This window comes from Centroberyx affinis, unplaced genomic scaffold (assembly GCF_046629955.1).
Source record: "Centroberyx affinis isolate AG114_WGS23_722 - 3 ecotype Tasmania unplaced genomic scaffold, CSIRO-AGI_Caff_v1 ptg004707l_1, whole genome shotgun sequence".
Classification (NCBI taxonomy): domain Eukaryota; kingdom Metazoa; phylum Chordata; class Actinopteri; order Beryciformes; family Berycidae; genus Centroberyx; species Centroberyx affinis.
This window is the reverse complement of record NW_027282275.1, coordinates 13059-32500: the sequence shown is the minus strand read 5'-3', so window position 1 is coordinate 32500 and position 19442 is coordinate 13059.

Sequence of the window (19442 nt, the reverse complement as noted above, 5' to 3'; positions counted from 1 at the left end):
ATGGCCCACCAACAAACACAAGCTTCTCTTTACGTTTGTCTGGGTTTTACAAGGAATTTTTGCGACTTTAAAAAGAAGAGGCCCAGTTTGCTATATTATAATTTGTTACCTTGCATATCCCCCTAAGCCACATTCTGTAACATTTTGTGTTTAATCATACTCCGCGGGGAAAGGAAAGCTGTGGCTACCCGCTCTGCAAGCGAGGGCCTACTGAAACCTTGCCAAGTTATTTTTTGCATCAGAACTAGAGGCAGAGGGTGAGACTTTGCATGACAACATTTTCTTTTAGGACCTGAGTATTTCTCCTATTTAGTAAACGCGTTATGTGCCAGGATGTTTCCGCTCATAAGCACAAAAGCAAACCACTTTAATTTGCAAGCTGTGATTATGGAGACAGGTAATCAAAATGCAGGCCATATGCTGGGGTGGCAGGGTGGCCTAGTGGTTAGAGGAACTGTCCTCCATCCGGATGAGGCCGGTTCAAGCCTGGTGTCGGTATGATCCGCCCTTTAGCAAGACACCAAATCCCTGTACCAGACCCTGTGATCTAGGTATAAAGTATCAAATTAATTTCTTGTAATAGGAAGTGTACACAAGGCCCTTAACTTCATTTATTCACAGTTTAATTATTGTTTGCCAACAGATGATGTGTGTGAGGAGAGATTATCCTACTGTCAGAAAGTGAAGTAATAGTGGATAATTGTTTTATCCATATAGCCCTGCTTTCTTACTCGGTCTCTGTCTGTCATTCTGTCTTTCAAGTCTACCTGTGTGTTTGACAATCTGTCAAAGGTGTCCATCCATCCATGCACCCATCCATCCTCCTGCCTGCTTAATGATGGGTTCATCTCTTTCTCTCATTCTCTCTCCATCTCCTCTCTCTCTCTCTCTCTCTCACACACACACACTCTCTCTCTACTTCTTTCTCTCTGTCCGGTTGCCAGTAAGTTCCTCTCAGTATTCAGCTGTGATATGGTATGGACTAAATGAAGGAAAAGGTCAATTGCTGTTGTCAAGTAAATCTTCATCTGGATTTATGACAAAGGTCTGGCCGAGAGAGGATATGCTAGAAAGAGAGAGGCTCATTCTGTCTTCTGCACACACTGCTTTCTTGTCCAATTAACTACACACTCTAGCATGCACACATATACACTCGCACCACCCACAGACATATACACACATGCAATAGCACACATTCTCTCTCCCTCTCTCTCTCTCTCTCTCTCCCTCTCTCTCTCTCTCCCTCTCTCTCTCACACACACACACACACACACACGCATACATACACAACCCTGTCTAATTAATGCAGGACCCTGGCAACCGAGAGCTGACCTGAAAAGAACTTTCTCTCTTCCCCCCTTCGTATCTCTCTCTCTCTCTCTCTGTCTGCTCTCTCCTTCATCAAACTTTGTTTTAATATGGGTTGAGAGAAAGTGCAGCTACCTATAACCTTAGCCATCAAATGTAGATCTTCCAAAGCTACTGTGAGACAGGCATTCGCTGTCTCCTTCTTAGTGAGGCCCTTTTCCTTCTTCTTGTGATGTTCATCTGTGTGTGTGTGTGTCTGTGTCTTTGTCTGTGTGTGTGTGTGTGTGTGTGTGTGTGTATATGTGAGTATGTGTGTATCTGTGTGCATATTCCAGTAATTACTGCCAAGCAACCCTCTGCCAGCCCCAGCAGTCCCCATTCTGCACAGTATATTATTGGACTAGACATGCTTGTCCTTATATGGGCAAACATTCTGTCTTCGCCATGCCCTGTTCTTTTATCACATTCACAATCAGGATTTATGTGTATGCCAGTGTGTTTATTTACTGCTTAGGTGTATGTATGTGCATAATTTCTGAGCCTCCGTGTCTCCTTGCTTGCCTGTGTATACGCATACAACTTTGAGGTGCTTTTAATATGGCTTTTATTAAGTATGTGCATGTGTCCTTGACTGTGCATGCCTGTGTGCATGCACTGTGTGTGTGTGTGTGTGTGTGTGTGTCACAGCAGGGTTATTCCTAGCTCCCATTCTCCTGCCATCATCTATCTGGTTATGTGATCCAAAGGGCAGAAGTTCTCCCTCTCCCCGATCTTGCATGGTAATGAAAGAGGCTCAGATTATGAAAATAACCCCCTCCCGCCGCCGCCGCTGACACATATCATGAGCAAAGGGGAGGGCCTTGATTTCTTCGCTCCCTGCTCGGTTTCCTGTGTAGACTGTGCTAGTGGCCTGGAGGTCTGGTTAAAGATAGAGATGGAGATGGCAAACACACCAAAATTAGATCAGATGATTAGCTGCTGCACTCGACTTCCACAGTGTTATTGAAGAACTCCTCTGACTGACACTTTTCATTCACTTTAAGTTTGCAGCGAAGAAGATGGAAGTGAATGATAACAGCGCTAGAGCTACAGAGACCATCAGAAAGAGAAATAGACTAGGAGAATAGACAGGGAGAAATCAAGGGTGGAGGCTCACTTATTGCTACAGTCAGGAATTTGTTGAAGGTAAAATCATTTAGAAATGCATTTTCCATATGACATCCCTTGATGGATAATTCTGGATTTTTGTGGCCTGGGCCTTATTGCCCCATTATTTGATATGCTAGCCAAAATCATGTCCAATTTGCCATTATTGAGTACTTACCTCTTAAGGCCAATGAATTGGCTGAACGTGCCGGTCTCTTTAGTACTTAAGGGCGACTACAGTCAAAAAATGTCTTCATAAGCCACACATTTTCAACAATTTTCAACACTTTAGTGAGAGTTTGGTAAATAGATGTCACTGAAAAAAATATGCCTTTTTCGTACAGTCCTAATCTTTTTCAGCCCTTTCCATGGCGCTGAAGAGCCTTGCCAAGTCTCTACCAGGCAAGCAGGCTGACATTCCTCAGACTGCAATCGGCCTGTACTTTTATATACTAGTTTATAGGATTGTGACCAAAAACAGTGTAATTCAGTGTAATTGCAATGCAGTGCAATGCAAAAATAAATAAATTGCGGGGACACAAGAATCTTTTAAAAACACTGTAGCAGTGCTCTATCCATGGTCCTGAAACTCTATCCTATAATAGATCCTTGCCTGTGGTGCTGAACTGACTGTATATTATAATAGATGTCTGTCCGTGGTTCTTAACTAACTCTAGCTAACTAAAGCTCTGTGTAACTCTGCACCCTAATTGACTTAACTTAATTGACTTTTGTGACACAGAGCCCTGCGTCACACACACACACACACACACACACACACACACACACACACACACACACACACACACACACACACACACACACACCCACACACACACACACACACACAGCCTTATGCAAAGTAGAGCACTGTTCATGGTTTTAAAATGGCTTTGTATCACACAGCCATGTCCATGTTGCTAATGGTGCTCACTCTAACGGACTGTGTACTGCCGGAAGGTAAGGTCCTGATGGCTGACGACCAGGGAGCTAATTGGCAAATGGTGGAGAGAACATCACTCAATTACTTCCTTCATTTGATAGGCTCAGAAACAGTAGCAGGGTGACATTTGGCTACATCATGTCCATCCTATTAGCCAATTAGCCAATCAAGTGAAAGGGACTCTACAGGAATGGAAGGGGCATATGAGTGTATAGAACAATGGTACCGATGTACCATAATTAGAAGAATCTGATCCTGCATATTTATGCACGCATGCACGCATATTCATTTTTGTGTCTCTCTCGCTCTCTCTACCTGAGTTTGGTTGGTTTCTCGCTCCTTCCCATACACATACACTAACATTGCATGTCTGCTGTGATTTATGTAATCATCATGGACTTTCTTTCTTACAATCATAAAAGAATCTGGGCAGCCTCCCGCGGGTAGAATAGAGACGGGACCCACTCAGTCAGAGAGAAGTTGCCTTTATTATTATAGAGCTGTCCGGATAAGTGAGTTGATTTGCAGAGCGCATACAGATAATACTGAGCTGTATATTTCCCTGCCAGCGACACACGCATATATGCACGCCTGCACACACGCACGCCCACACATACTGTACAAACACACACACACACACACACACACACACACACACACACACAAATAATATAATGGCCTGTGGTTATATATCTCTCTTTGATGTGGGCCTAGGGGACATAGATTTATGACTCTGTCTCCACAATCACTTTTTGGATTCAAAACTCTGTTGAGCGCCACGCAAACAGACTGCATGTGTGTGGCGCAGCAAGCAGAGCGAATGTGTGTCCTCATGATGTCACATCAGAATGATAAATGTGCATAACATATTGAGCCCCACATAATGCACCCAAATTGAGATAGCTCCAGGAAATATGAATACTAAGTGATGGATATACTGTTGAATACTCAGAGAAATTTGAATGCTTTCTTCTGTGTGGTGTGATTGTTCTATTTCACAACGCATAACCGCAGCCAGCAAGTTTTTGGGGGTTAAAGTGACTCACTTTGCACTCCAAGTGGCCAACTCAGTGGAAGAGTGATACAGTGTACCTTCACCATGTCGTCAGCTTGAAAATGAGCTGCCTCCCCTTTGTTAATCACAGACACTGGTGTCTGGCCCATACACAGATTCCCATAATGCTATTGTAAACAGAGCAGCATTAGGAGTTATCCTCAAGAACACCCTCCCCCCCTCACACCAAGGGCTTAGAGTGAGGAGCCCATGGGACAAATCTGGATTTAGCACTGGCGAGGCTGCCCCAGGAATATTACCAGCACAGAAAGCACACGCTTGTCTCAATCACATTTATATGCAGAAGGATTTATTTTTTCATTTAAGATTATGAAAGATTGTCTGAGCTTCTCAATAACAGGGTCTCAACATAAGTAATCTCTTTTGAGGGTGGGTAAAAAGAGGAAGGGTTTTTACGGCCAATAGTTTACCGTAAAGCTTTGCATCATGGACCAGATGAATGTTCCTACGCTCCCAACCTTTGTGAATGAGTCCATACAACATACTACATGCGTTACAAGTGGATGTGCAGCTAGGCTGTGTAGCTGGTTAAAGTGTGTATGTCACCAGGGTTGCCAACCATGAATCAATGAATCAAGTTGAAAATGTCAAAGCATGGTCCCAGATCGCTCTGCTGTGGCTCGGCTATACAGCACTGTCAGCAGCAGGCGGCTAACTGATGGTAAGTGGCCTCACACACAAAACACATACAGTCACACACACAGACGCATGCACACAAGCACACACACGCACGCCTGCACACTCTATCTGCCAAGTCTCCCATTTCTCTTGTTCTAAAAAAGGTCATTCTTGTCTCTTCTCCCCTCTCTCACTGCAACGGGTGGTCAAGTCTCTGTGCTATAGCCCCACTATGTATCAGAGAGTGCCTATCTGTGCATAAATGTGTTGGTGCATAATGAGCATGTGTGTGTGTGTGTGTGTGTGTTTGTGTGTGTGCTGATGTGTTTTCCACTCATATGGAGATAGACAATTTTCTCCTCATCTTGCAACCACAGAAATACAGTTCTGATTTCATTTCATTCATCTCATATTCATACAGACAATAGCCATCAGTACTTTATGCCCCATCATGCATTGCTCCATCATAGCTCCTGACACTGTAGCTCCGTCTCTCCACTTTGTTGTTATTAGAGGGAGGTGAAGCTATGCATGTATGTATGTCCTAGGGTGACAAAGTCGCCATAGAGCTGCATTAAGGCCAGAAGGGTGATACTTAATCCTCTCCTCTTCACACTCCTCTTCACCAGCTCTTCTCTCTTTCCCTTTCAACACCCACCCGTTCTTCTCCTTCACGATGGCATGCCTACAGCAGCCTCTGATTGATAATGGGAGTACAGAGAAAATGGCATGAGAAGAAGTTGTGTCCGGGAAAAACATTATGTACTGAGATTCCAGTGTGCGTGCCCAGACACACACTCATGCACACACACACATGCACACACACATACACACACAGCACACCTCATTAAAACCAATAACAGTCAACCACACAAAGCTGTAGAAAACAATCGGACCTCAAACATTACATTGAGTTCACAGTATATTGAGGTAATTTTGTGCTTGTCAGGTGTCTTGCATTGTCCTAATTTCTGAGCATATCTATTATTATTCATAATAAACATCTTTGGTGCATCAAGATCATGTAAGCACTCCTCAGCGGTATGAAAACACTGGCTGCAAAAAGACCTCTGGTTTAGTATACAATCAAACAGAACACAGGAATATTTTTTTCTTCTAAAAACATGATACATTTTTGCATGTGCAGCAACGTTTTCCAGCTCTGTACTCAATACTATAGCACTGTCATGCACAGACATGCGGGAGTTACTGAGGCACTAAAGTACCTGCCAAGAATTCAGTTGCAGCCTGTAAGGGTTTTTACACATGCATAGATTCAACATACACTCTCACACACATACTGTACACACACACATACAGTAGTTGGATTCTTACACTTCCATGCACAGAAACACATGGACACATACGCATCTGTGAGCGGTGATGAGAGTAATGAAGCCTGTAGCAGTGAGTCACTCAGAGAGACGAACGACACTCTATTACATCTAAGACATCCTTCAGCACTGATGCATAGTCTATATACATCACTCTCTTTATCCGTTCCACCTATTCCCCAATCCTTCTTTAGCTCTTGTATTCCATCATATGTTTATGGTGTGCATAATACATGCGGGGAGTGGACAAAATAATGGCAACACCTAAGAATATATGAATTTCAAGCATCTAATAAGGATTAGGGCCATCCTTTGCCTTCAGTCCTGCGTGGATTGCTGTCATACAAGTCCTGAACTGTATGTAGTGGGATATTGGACCTTTCTTGAAGAAAGAAAGCCTACAGTTCTTTTAGGGACAAAGTAAGTGGAAGTTCACATCACAATTTGCGCACCAGATCTTCCCATAAAGGTTCAAGGATGTTTAGATCTGGTGACTGGTGGGGTCATGGAAGGCGTTTGACTTCATCCTGGTATTCATGAAACCACTCTTAAATGAGTTTAACAGTGTGTATGGGTGTGTATATTATCCTGGACTATAGGAACATCATGGATATTAAAGGGAACAGCGTTTGAACCATAGGGTGCACCTGGTCCTGTAAAATGACCTCATATTCCTTGGCCGTTAAACAACCATGCAGAGCGCTCATTAATAACTCCATAATGGTATATGGCTGCTCATATACCATTGAGCACATCCTTTGGCTTTCTCCAAACCTAACGATTACTCATCAAACCATATTACATTTTTCAATTGTTAAGAGTGTTCCTTATACTAAGTTATGCATCTTTGTATTTTTCTGATAAATGACAGACTTGCCATACATGGCAGTTTCGTGAAGCTCACAATGGACATTTTTTGTTGAGATTATTTCACAGATATGTTGATTCAAATTTGTGCAAATTTTTTGAGGTCATAGTTTTGTGGTGTTTTATCAACTATTCTATTAAGTGTCCATCTAACCCTGTTGGTGAGCACTGGATTGCAACCACTGCTTGCTGATGCACTTTGATCATGTATGTCATGTATATACTCTATGTTGTCATGATTTTTGAGACTGTTCCACTTGTCTCATTGAGTCATTTTGCAGTTTTTGTGAGAGATGCACCTGCAATTCAGGTACTGGGTATTTGGCCTCTTTGGAACTGTGAGTTGCGTGATGTTGCTTTGAAATCTCACATATAAAAGTGCTGATTGTCAGACGCTGTTTAAAGCGAACAGTACTCCTAATTGGCGATCAACTTAATATGACTCGCCTGTGTAGCTGCTTTTGTAATTGTATTTGGTTACTTCAAAGTGCTTTTTCATGTGGTGTTTCCAGTTTTTGTTCCACCCCTGTAATCTCTCATAGATGTGACTTTGAGCATTTGAGACTGTTTTGAAACAAATTGCCGTAACCATGCTTCTAAAAATTTGTCTCCATTTCAATATTGCAGTATTTATAATTTACTGTGGTAGGGGGTGGAGGGGTGGGGCAGGTATGTGCTGCATTTGTCTCTGAAATGAACAGATGGGACAAACTGGAGAAACAATGTTGAAATGATCAAGTTGATTCTCCCACAGATAATTGATGTCCAGAGGAAGCGTAGAGTTTTTGTCACCTCTCCTTGCCATCAGCCGTAGGGCCAGCTGCTGCTCCAACACTTCCAGTTGAGTGTGTGGCGTCGCTGCCATATACGAACGCACATACTCATTCCTCCTTTTGCAGGTTGCTATGCTCCATATGTGTTCCAGGGCTGTGACTCAGCAGTGCATAACCCAGTTCTTGAAAGTGGGGGTGTTCAATATGACTGTACACAGAGCCAGAAGCTTCACTTCACCATTTCCTCCTTTCCCCCGTCGCTTTATGGCATCCACATCAAGCCTGAATCAACCTTGACAAGATTTAAAATAGTTGAAAAAACAAGCAGAGCTCTTGGTTTATATAATCTGTTGAGTGATGTTACCACTGAGGCCGTTTGGTTCACTGCTCGGTTCTCTTCAAGTCAAATCAAGCACACGTTAAATAGATCAAATAAATGATGTGAAAATTTACCTGAAGAAAACATCAGTAAAGATATATTTTTAAAAAATGACAGAAAGCCACTTTCACCAAGGTCTGATGGCATAGAGGGACGACAGTCATGCTGCTTCTAAAGTCTCAAATCCTGACAAACATAGAATCACCAGTTCACAGGAACATCCAAACAGCATGGGTGACATTACATGCACATGGGAGGTTGTGTTGTGTTTATCCCTTCTCCTATCACCTCTTGGTGTCTGCTGACAATGATCAAATGAATGACACCCTGGGAAAATCCTATGTACTGCAGGCTCCCTTTAATCATAATTTTTACTATGTGCAATATTTTTCATCTGAAGACTTTTACACAAGTCAGAAAAATACTTAAATATATAGAAGTTGTGTGTTTTACATACTGGCTTTATCTCTCCTAGAGCTGCATTTCACCTTCAAAGTATATTATCAGTGTTTGATTTCCTGCCATGGAAGATGACATTTGGTTTGTTTTGTCTCGCTGACAAAGCACATTTGCAGAAGTGGCCAGAGTTCAGGTAGAGTACCTTCATTTTTAAAGAGTTCAGGTAACTTCATTTTTACTTGAACAACAGAAATAAGCCCGATGCATTTGTTTGGAAAAATAGTCTCAACACTAAAATGGACCTTTTAAAATCCTTTTGTAATTATGGTTGATTACAGGGTGCTAAAGGTTGACCCCATAAAGAGACAGATATCTAAGGCTGACAGATGACTTGCAACTGAGAGAAACAATACCTGTATACACACACACACACAAACACACAAACACAAACACAGCAGGACCCAAAGAAACTACTGTGCTTGCATCCTGAAAAAAAAAAAAAAAAGGCGTTTTCAAAAACACATTAACATTTTACATTTTGGGCATTTAGCTAGCAATCGTATTCGTAGCCACTTGAGAAACAAACACTGAAACAAGAACCTGTGTGTGTGTGTGTGTGTGTGTGTGTAAGTAAGGTCATTCAGCCTGATTTAACATCTGTATGCTGTGCCAAAAGTGTTGTGACTTTTCTCACATTGTCCTCTAAAACGCTACCTACACAAGATGTATCACAAGACATATAAGGTCATTCACCTTATATGTCTTGTGATACATCTTGTGTATGTGTGTGTTCGTGCGTGCATGTGTGTGCATTTGCGTGTGTGTGTGTGTGTGTATGTGTTTGTCCACCACCTCCGTGCTGATGTCCATTGGTTTTATGAGGCTTTTGAGTTACACTCTTTAATAAGAGGGCGTTGGGGGAATTTTCAGCATCTTGGCTCATTTCCAGAATAATAGGCCCATCCTCTGAGGTTGTGTAGTGATAAAGTTGTCAACTGAATATTACCCTCCTGGAGAGAATTTACTCCCTTTATAAGTGTGTGTGTGTGTGTGTGTGTGTGTGTGTGTGTGTGTGTGTGTGTGTGTGTGTGTGTGTGTGTGTGTATGTGTATGTGTTTGCTCAGCCTTGAGGCTTGGTCATGACATTTGCGTTGGGTATTATTGCCACACGGAGGCCTGGTGACTGACAGACGTTAATTGCACTTTTTTTTTTTTACCTTCTCTCTGGTTTACAGGCTTTGAGAGATCTCTGTGCTCCACTAATGCTGGGAAGTGACACCAGGGACACACACACACACACACACACACACACATACACACATACATTTCACTAGGCACAGATGCACTGATATGCATATACCCTTCATGACCCACATTCCTACCCCACATTTCCACTCTTCTGCCCTAGAGACTTGGTCTCTCAGTGGGGAAAGTTCCAGCTTTTACCCCTTCTTCTCCCTGGATGTCTGGACCGCTTAACAGTGGTAACACTGTAATGATGGATGCTTTCTGCATGAAAACTCTGTGTGTGTGTGTGTGTGTGTGTGCGTGTGTGTGTGTGTGTGTGTGTGTGTGGTCCAGATCTCACAGATTAAGTCTATCAGTGGGAGTGTGGTGTGGTAGTATTTGGATTGTGTTAGCCACAGGCTCAGTCCCTCCACTGCATGTGAATCAGAGTTTATGATAATGATAATAACATAACAGTTACTGTAATGGCATGGGGTAGATTATTATGCAATAAACAGTCTGTATGGGTGTGGATACATTTAGAGCTATCTGTTATTTATTTTTGTAATTATTCCACCAGCTTGTCAGGAGGGTTCTGTTCTGTTCTGTTCTGTTCTGTTCTGTTCTGTTCTGTTCTGTTCTGTTCTGTTCTCTTCTCTTCCGTTCTCCTCTCTTCTCTTGGCTTATCCTTTCTTTTCCTCTCTCCTCTCTTCTCCTCCAACCGAAACAGTTAACAGTTTCTCACCAGCCCAAGCGGTTCCCCAGTCAAAAGGCGAAAGAGGAATAATAATTGGGAGTTTAACTCTTTTCTCCTGCCCCTCTCTCCCTTCATCCTCTGCCGAGTTGCAGCAGCCTCTGCACCGTGACTGCCCCTTGCAGTTTGCCAGTCATAAAGGAAACAGAGGAATAATCACGTCACTCCAATTTAACGCAGACATGTGTTGCCTGTGATAGATTTGCACATTGCCAATCCACAGCTGTCTGGGCCCCAAATCACGGGAAAGGCAGAGGGTTATGCTCTGTGAGACAGGCCCTCCTCTGGATACAGATTACAGCGAATGGTAGAGAGAGAGAGAGAGAGAGAGAATAAAAAGAGAGAGCTCTCCCTCGTTCGCCCCTGAGGAACGCGGCTGATACACTATTCCCCACGGATTGCCCTGGGGGACGCTGGGAGTTGGAGGCACTTGAGTTGCAGCTCGAGTGTAGTTCTTTAGCTAAATTGAATTCCAGCTCAGTTCCCCATGGACTTGGCCCAAAACAGCAGCCGGCCTGACCGGCAGCCCACAAACATCGCCTACCGTCACATCAATGCCCACAGTATAATACAGCATACTCCACCACAGCATTCACTGCAGTAGTGAGGCATTATTAATAGGTCATCGGCCCTCTAACACCTCAATGGTGTTGACGTAAAGATGGACTTTGACTAAAATTTGCCCTGACAGCGTGTCTAAATAAGTGAGAGAGACAGCAAGAGAGAGAGAGTGGGAGGGAGAGGGGGAGAGAGGGAGAGAGGGCGATGCTGTTAGACTATTTTAGAGACCATTTTAGCTAAGAATAAGGTGGAAGGACATCAGGGTGATTTTTTAGTGTGAGCTCAGGAGCTTTTGCTCCAATTTGATGTTTCAGACTGAGCATCTTTCAGTAGCTCTGTATGACTGCAATCATGAGAAGTCGCTACACATAGACAGGTGTGTGTGTTTTCACATGAGCCTCGAGCATCCTCAAAACACTGAATTCAAACACCACACAAAACATACACATGAATACATACTTATTGCAGCACATATTGTGAGAACAAAATCGTCACGAGTTTCAGTCATCGTATTGATGACTGAAACTTTTAATGTGCGTCTTAACTTGTCACTCGGAAATTAGTGGATTACAGTATAAGACATTGAAATCCAACATGGCAAGTATGTCTTTTATAACAGTACATGTCCATGGCAACAAATGAAGATAACAATGGAATGAGTTTATCATGACAACACAATCTAGTCAGAGCCTCTTGACTTTGTGTTTTTAAATTGTTGAAAGGGATATTAGTGGACTAAATACATATTTTTTCACACTACATATTGGCCAGACCATTAAATATTACGGCCATTGCAACATTAAAGCATGACTTGTCATTAATGGTAAATACTTGACTTATTCACCTCTTACTCATATTTAATAGGCTTCTGTATTAATCTTTGAAATGCAGAACATAATCTCTTTTGTCAGTGTGGACTCCTGACACCAGAGAATAGTAGTGCAGAGATACAACTCATTAGCATATCAGCAGATAGCTGCCATACCTGTCTCCTGCTTCACAGAGTTGTAGGGAATCCCACTCCCTCCGCACAAGTTTGCACCAATCCCTGGTCAAGTCCCTAACACATGCTAATATATGCTAATCCTGTCTGAATTTACATGCCACTTTTAGCCAATGAGCTCAGCTACAACAAAAGGCTGGAGGTAACCTTTCCCTCATCACTCAGCCGCTGCAGCTCAGGATAAAATTCTCTTTCAGAGAAGAAGACGTGCACAGGCAGATATTCAGCCTTCAAAACAGCTCCTGCTGTGCAAGTTTGATTTTTTAACCACACCCCCTTAAACTGAGAAAAGAAAAAAAAATGGGTGAGATTTCAGAGCAAGCAAAGAGTGTGTAATATCCGATTTTATATCTGTGCACATTTCAATGGCACTTTAGCTACTGACAAAATCCTCAATCTCCACTCTCTTTGGAAGTCTCCCAGAGTGGGATTTTTCCCTCTTTTTTTCACAGTGAATTTGGTTGTATTCACCAAAGAGCATGCTCCTTCGCCACCACAGTTTCCTTTGCCCCATTCAGTGAGTGGAAGGCTGAGTGTGAAAAGCCTGGTTAACCTCAGTCAGGGCCTTGGGGGATACTAGAGTGCTGTACGCTACATGTCAGAGGCTTAATGATGGCTCCCAGTCAACTCCAGCTCAACTCAATCCGCACAGCGTGAGAGTGTGTGTCTATATGTGTGTGTGTGTGTGTGTGTGTGTGTGGACGTCTGTGTTCACATGCGTGTGTGTGTGCTCATGTGTGTCTGTGTGTGCCTGTGTGTGTGTTTCTGAGATCAAGGGTTAACTACATAGGGCACGGTGTCAAAGGCAGGTCTTCGGTGGGTGAAAACACTGCCGGCTCCACTTAGCAGTTACCATGGAGACAGCACTACTAATTCTTGACTGTTCCTCCACAGCTCTGCCACTGGATTGCTGCCGTCACATGTGCTACTAGTCATGGGCTGGGTGGGGTACTGGCTGTGGGGCAAAACAAGGCACAAATCTATTTCGACATGGTTTCAAATAGCTACTTGAGGAGCGCTTGATTTGTCTTGCCAGTCACTGAGACAGCTTTAAAGGTCATGAGGCACAAGCAACTTCTGAGATGATGGGCAGTCTTGCAGATTATTTCATCATGTTTTTGTTGCTGACAGCTTACAATGTTATCTGCATTGATTTTGTCTCATTTGCAAATTTCTATTCAATTTAAAAGCATTATTGCCCATCCCCATTACTTCATGTTGATAGATGGGGTGGATGGGGCTGATAAACTGACAGATGACGGAGAGAAAGTATGGCTGTACGTCTTTTTTACGTAGTGTTCTCTGTATTTTTACATAATTTTCATGTCAAAAGTCGAAAAGGACCGCAGTAATTATCCGTTAACTGTTCACTAGAGACGGTGAAGGTGAAACTCACCTTTTCTCCTGATTTTCAAAATGGAAGAGCAACTAATTTATTTGTACACAGCTTCCCAGAGTTGTATGAAAGCCAATTTACCAATTTACAGACAGAAACAGAACTAGTATGGCCTGGCATGATAGTGCAGCTTCCTGGTTGGTTGTATAGAAACACAATTCAAATTGTGAATCCTGATATTGATGTTTTAGTTGGCTGGCAAGCGTAGCTAAATGAGAATGGCAAAAGCACGGAGGCTGCACTTGTCAAGATCCAGGTTTCTGTGTTTACAGATTATCCAGACGCCTTTCTTCAAAAAACGCGACGCCTCCACTTTGCATTTCAATCGGACAAAGAACAGAGATTGACGCATCCATACACAAACTTAATATGTTTCATCCATTTCTGTCTGGCCGCCTCCATACAGCGGACATGTCACTCGAAAAATGAATCAGTTGCACTTCCTGTTTTATTTATTTATTTGCTTGTATTCATTTTCCTTTGCTTGATTTGTTTTTAATTGTTGTTCTGACTGTTCCAAATGTATTCAAATGTAATGTTTTTCGCAGGTCTCCTGAGAGAATCAGGATGATAAGTTACTCTGTTCTATTCTGTGGATACTGTAGTTGTCTCAGTACGCACAGTACGATACATGCACTCACTCAGCAGACCATATGGTCCTGCAGAGATCATTACGCTCAAGACGGGGTATATTTACAGTATACACCTTACACTTTATTGAACTTGTTTGCCTAGATTATTCACACTCACACAAACACACGCACACACTAGGGTTGGGCGATATGTTAAAATTTTCCAACCGGCCACCGTCAGCCCATCATATATTGCCGATATATTTGCGCAGGTGTGTGTGCGGCGCGCGCAGGCGGCGGGGGAGTCCCCCACTCCCCACACGCCATCTTCAGCGAACAATCATGGAAGAGCTCGTTGCCAAAAAGAATATAAAATCCCCTATTTGGGATTATTTTGGTTTTAAACTGGACGAAACTGGCAAGCCGAAGGACCTCAATTAAGTAATTTGCTGTTTTTGCAAACGAGTAGTAAATGGACTGCATTTATATAGTGCTTTCCTAGTCTACTGACCACTCAAAGCACTTTACAACAATGCCTACATTCACCCATTCACACACACATTCATACACTGATGGCAGCAAGCTACCACGCAGGGTGCTGGCACAACCACCGGGAGCAATTTAGGGTTCAGTATCTTGCCCAAGGACACTTCAACATGCGGATTGGAAGAGCTGGGGATCGAACCACCAACCTTCTGGTTAGTGGACGGCCCGCTCTACCTCCTGAGCCACAGTAACCCCGTGCCGGAGGAGTGCCGGGGGAGTGCCGGCAAAAGATTGAACTGCTGTCCGACACTATTTGAAAAAGTCAGATGCCGTCAGATGAAGGACGCCTCCGCTTGCAGCCTCCAAATGAACAAACAGGTGGGGATAACATATTATGCTATTAAATGATCAGGGTGCACAACTGCACATACAGCTTTTGGTCTAGTTCTCAAATATGATTTATGAATTGACGTTGGTTTTCAGCACCAATCGATTGGACAGCAACCACTAAAGACGGCTTAATCGTCATTTAGTCACTCACTGCCGTTTTGTGAAAGACTCGGCAGAAATCAGTGCAACAAGAACGTGCATAATATGGCCCAACTCCAACTGCCAGTTCCTATTTGCGCACACTTTGAATTGCGCTTTACAGGTTAATTATTTACCATCAAATTAGACCATTAAATTAGCAAAATAAAATGACAAAAATCGCCCAAAAAAATCAACTGGCGATGGACTCAGCCAATCGCCGATAGCCGATATATTCCTGCTATCGCCCAACCCTAGCACACACCAGTTCAGCCTGCAAGAAAGTTTCAAATAGAAGCTTTAAATGGACAAAATGAAAGCTTAAACCTAAAAGAGATAACAAGGACAAGACTCTGTCCCATTTTAGACTGCCATAGGCAAGGGAATTGACAGACGCTCAGCAAATAAGGAGAGGAGGTCATGGACAACAGCGCTCATATCCACAGACCCCTGCCATACTAAATAGCTTCTGTTCACTTGCCCTTTCTCACTCTCTCTCTCTCTCTCTCTCTCTCTCTCTCTCTCTCTCTCTCTCTTGCTCTTTCTCTCTCTCTCGATATGTTTGTGTTTTAATCCCAGGTTGACAGTGCTATCCTGGTTAATTTGGGCTTTTACACTGAGCAGCATGGAAAACCTTTAAAAACCATCAAAATATATTACTTTCTAAACTGACAAATTCAAAGCTCAGTGATACATGCCTTCAGATATTGGAGCTATGAAATGACAAATTCAGACCCTTTCATCAAATATTTAATTTGATTTGTAAGTTGTGTTTTAGTCAGATCTTTCATATGGAAGCTCATTTGTATCAAAGAACTAGAACTAAATAGAAGTGATAATTCTGATCCTTTGAGGCCACATGGAGATCTCCTCAGCTCAGAAAATATTTTTAGATGGTTTTAGAAGCTTTGTTCTGTGTGCACAGTTGCCTTGTCGGATTGCATTGAATTCCTGGCCTGAAAGTAGGAAGTGTTTTTGTTGTGGTGAGTTTCAAAAATACTCATCAGTCTGAAGCAATGACAAGCATGCCAGTTACACTTTACTTTAATGGATGGTTATAGCACATTATAAGGCATCATATGCACGTCTGCATCTGCAAATATACTATAATAAATCATAAATATGGCATGCGCAGGGTATGATGCTGTCATAACTAATATATGTATGTTCCACTGGGACCTTTATATTTATTTAACAACTACAGTCTAGTATTGTTTATTTATATAGCCCTTTACCACACTCAAGTCTCAAAGGGCTTTGCATGCCATCATATATATGTCATATACCACACTACATCATACATATACATACACATCATATACATACATACACATCATGACCTATACTAGGTCATATACATACTTAACACGCAATAGAACATCATAAGCACATTATAATTACATCATAGTAGGCCTAGTATCAGAAAATGTCACAATACACAATATGTATTATGAATTTGGTGTGACCAGGTTATGAGTTCCTTATATATACATATATGTTATAAACCTAGAGTTTGTTATATGCATCTATTTAAATTGTAATTTGATTTGTTTTTTCTTCAAAGGACCATATACTATATAGATATAGATATAGATATATATTTCTTCAAATGACAATTTAATAAGAGGTGTTGCTGTGGGTGCAATCTCCAAGCATCCACAGCAGGTGCCATCATGGGGTCCATTGGAGAAATAAAAATAACTGCACAAATAGCAGCTAAATATACAATATCCAGACTAGAAAAATAATTTATATGAAAGAGATGGAGGACCATTCAGTAATTGATGAAAAAAAATGTCTATTAAGGTTGATTTTTCTTTTTTTTTCTTTTTTTTTTTTTTTTACACATTCATCACATAGTATCGAGCATCTCTTATCAACATCATTTGAAACTTTATTTGAAACTAGAAAGGTGCATTTTCTGGAGGAAATGCGTGTGATTGCTGAGAGTGCAAACTGTGGCTTGTCAGTAAAAAACACTGGTGCAGTTTAGTGTGGGTACAGCTCACCCTTTCTATTGGCTGTCTGTGACTGGTCTATCACTCTCCTCTTTCCCTCTTTCTTATCCTATGGCTGTATTTATGTCACATATTTATGTCTGTCTCCACTTGTTGTCTCTGTCTCATCTGCTTCGCTCTCTCCCTGTTCTTCAGTTTCTGTCTCACTCTCTTGGTAAAACAGGGATAGGTAACATCAACTGACTGCATCTAAATACTGGTGCTGATACTGGTCCTATATATGTACCAGTGGCTGTGTGTGTGTGTGTGTGTGTGTTGTGTGTTTGTGTGTGTGTGTGTGTGTGTGTGTGTATGCAGGTGGATGTGTACTGATGTGTAATGCATGTGGCAGACTATACACGCACTGGGACTCGCACATACTGGTACCAGTAACTGTCTGTATGTGTGTGTGTGTGTGTGTGTGTGTGTGTGTGCGTGCGTGTGTGTGTGTGTGCGTGTGCGTGTGCGTGCAGGTGGATGTGTACTGGTGTGTAGTGTGTGTGGCAGACTACACAAGTACTGGTACTTGCACATACTGGTACACATACTGGTACTATATACGCACCAGCAGCTGTGTGTGTGTGTGTGTGTGTGTGTGTGTGTGTGTGTGTGTGTGTGTATAACTGACCCCCTCATCTCTGTCAAGGCAACAGCCACATACGGTGAACACAGTTACCTGCTAACCTCCACAAGTACCCGGCGAACTCTTATGGATTTTCACCAATATCAACAACAACAACACTGGACTGGACTTAAGCTTCAGGGAAAACTTGCATGTCTTCCCTTTACTGATCATTCTGTCTCTCACTCTTTCCTTAAGAACACTGTGCTCAATGAGGACATCGTCACATTCACAGTAAAAGCCAGACTACAAGTCCTTCCCACCAGACTCAACCTTTCTATCTGGTTTCCTACTACTCAGGTTCCTCATTGTTTGCATCACACCACAGAACAGGTCACGGAAACAATGTCACACATCTTGAATGGCTGTTATGCTTACAAAGGAATGTACATAGCACGTCACGACAGAATAGTGGACCTTATAGCGAAGGACTTATCAAACCATTTTTCACCTTCAGTGAGAATGTACAAGCATTCCTGTGTCAAACCTTCCATGTTTCATCTCTGTAATAGTAACCCAGGCTCTTTTTCACATCTGTCTGCCAATACACCAGATGTTGTAGTGGTTAATGAAAAGTCCAAAGAAGTGTTTGTTTTAGAGGTAGCCTGCACCTTTGACTCCAGCCTAGAGGAAGCCTTTATGACCAAGGTCATTAAATACCAACCACTCCTAAACACCATCTTAGAGCTAGGTTATAGGTGCAGACTACTTGTTTTCATATTTGGCAGCCTAGGACACACTCACAGGTTGGTTGTAAGAGGGCTTCAACAACTTGGGATGCCCAAAAAGGCGGCTAAACGGCTTGCAAAGTACTGTGCTGTCTCTGCTATTATTGGCAGCCGCCATATATGGCGGAGACGCTGCTACTTATACCCCTGAGAACTGAGTATTATGTTTTGTATTGTGAAGATCTATGCCACTGGTCCATGATTTTGTGAATGCACTTTACTGCACCTTCAATATTTGTGTCCTTGTACGTTTTCTTCTGTGTGGACATAAATAAATTGTTAATTTGTGTGTGTGTGTGCGTGCGTGCGTGCGTGCGTGCGTGCATGCGTGCGTGCATGCGTGCGTGTGTGTGTGTGTGTGTGTGCGGGTGCGTGTGCGTGCAGGTGGATGTGTACTGGTGTGTAGTGTGTGTGGCAGACTACACAAGTACTGGTACTTGCACATACTGGTACACATACTGGTACTATATACGCACCAGCAGCTGTGTGTGTGTGTGTGTGTGTGTGTGTGTGTGTGTGTGTGCGTGTTTTTGAACATGACTGTGGATCGTCTGTTCAAACTGAAACGGCTGAACCAAAGTAGGCCTATAATATGTGTATGTCATGTTAAAACTGGGAGAAATGTGGCAGTTTAAAACACTTCTGTGAAGGAACTGTAATGAGCGTCAAAATTATAAGTAATAATGTTAGAAATGTACTAAAATGTCATAATAGTAACAAGTACAA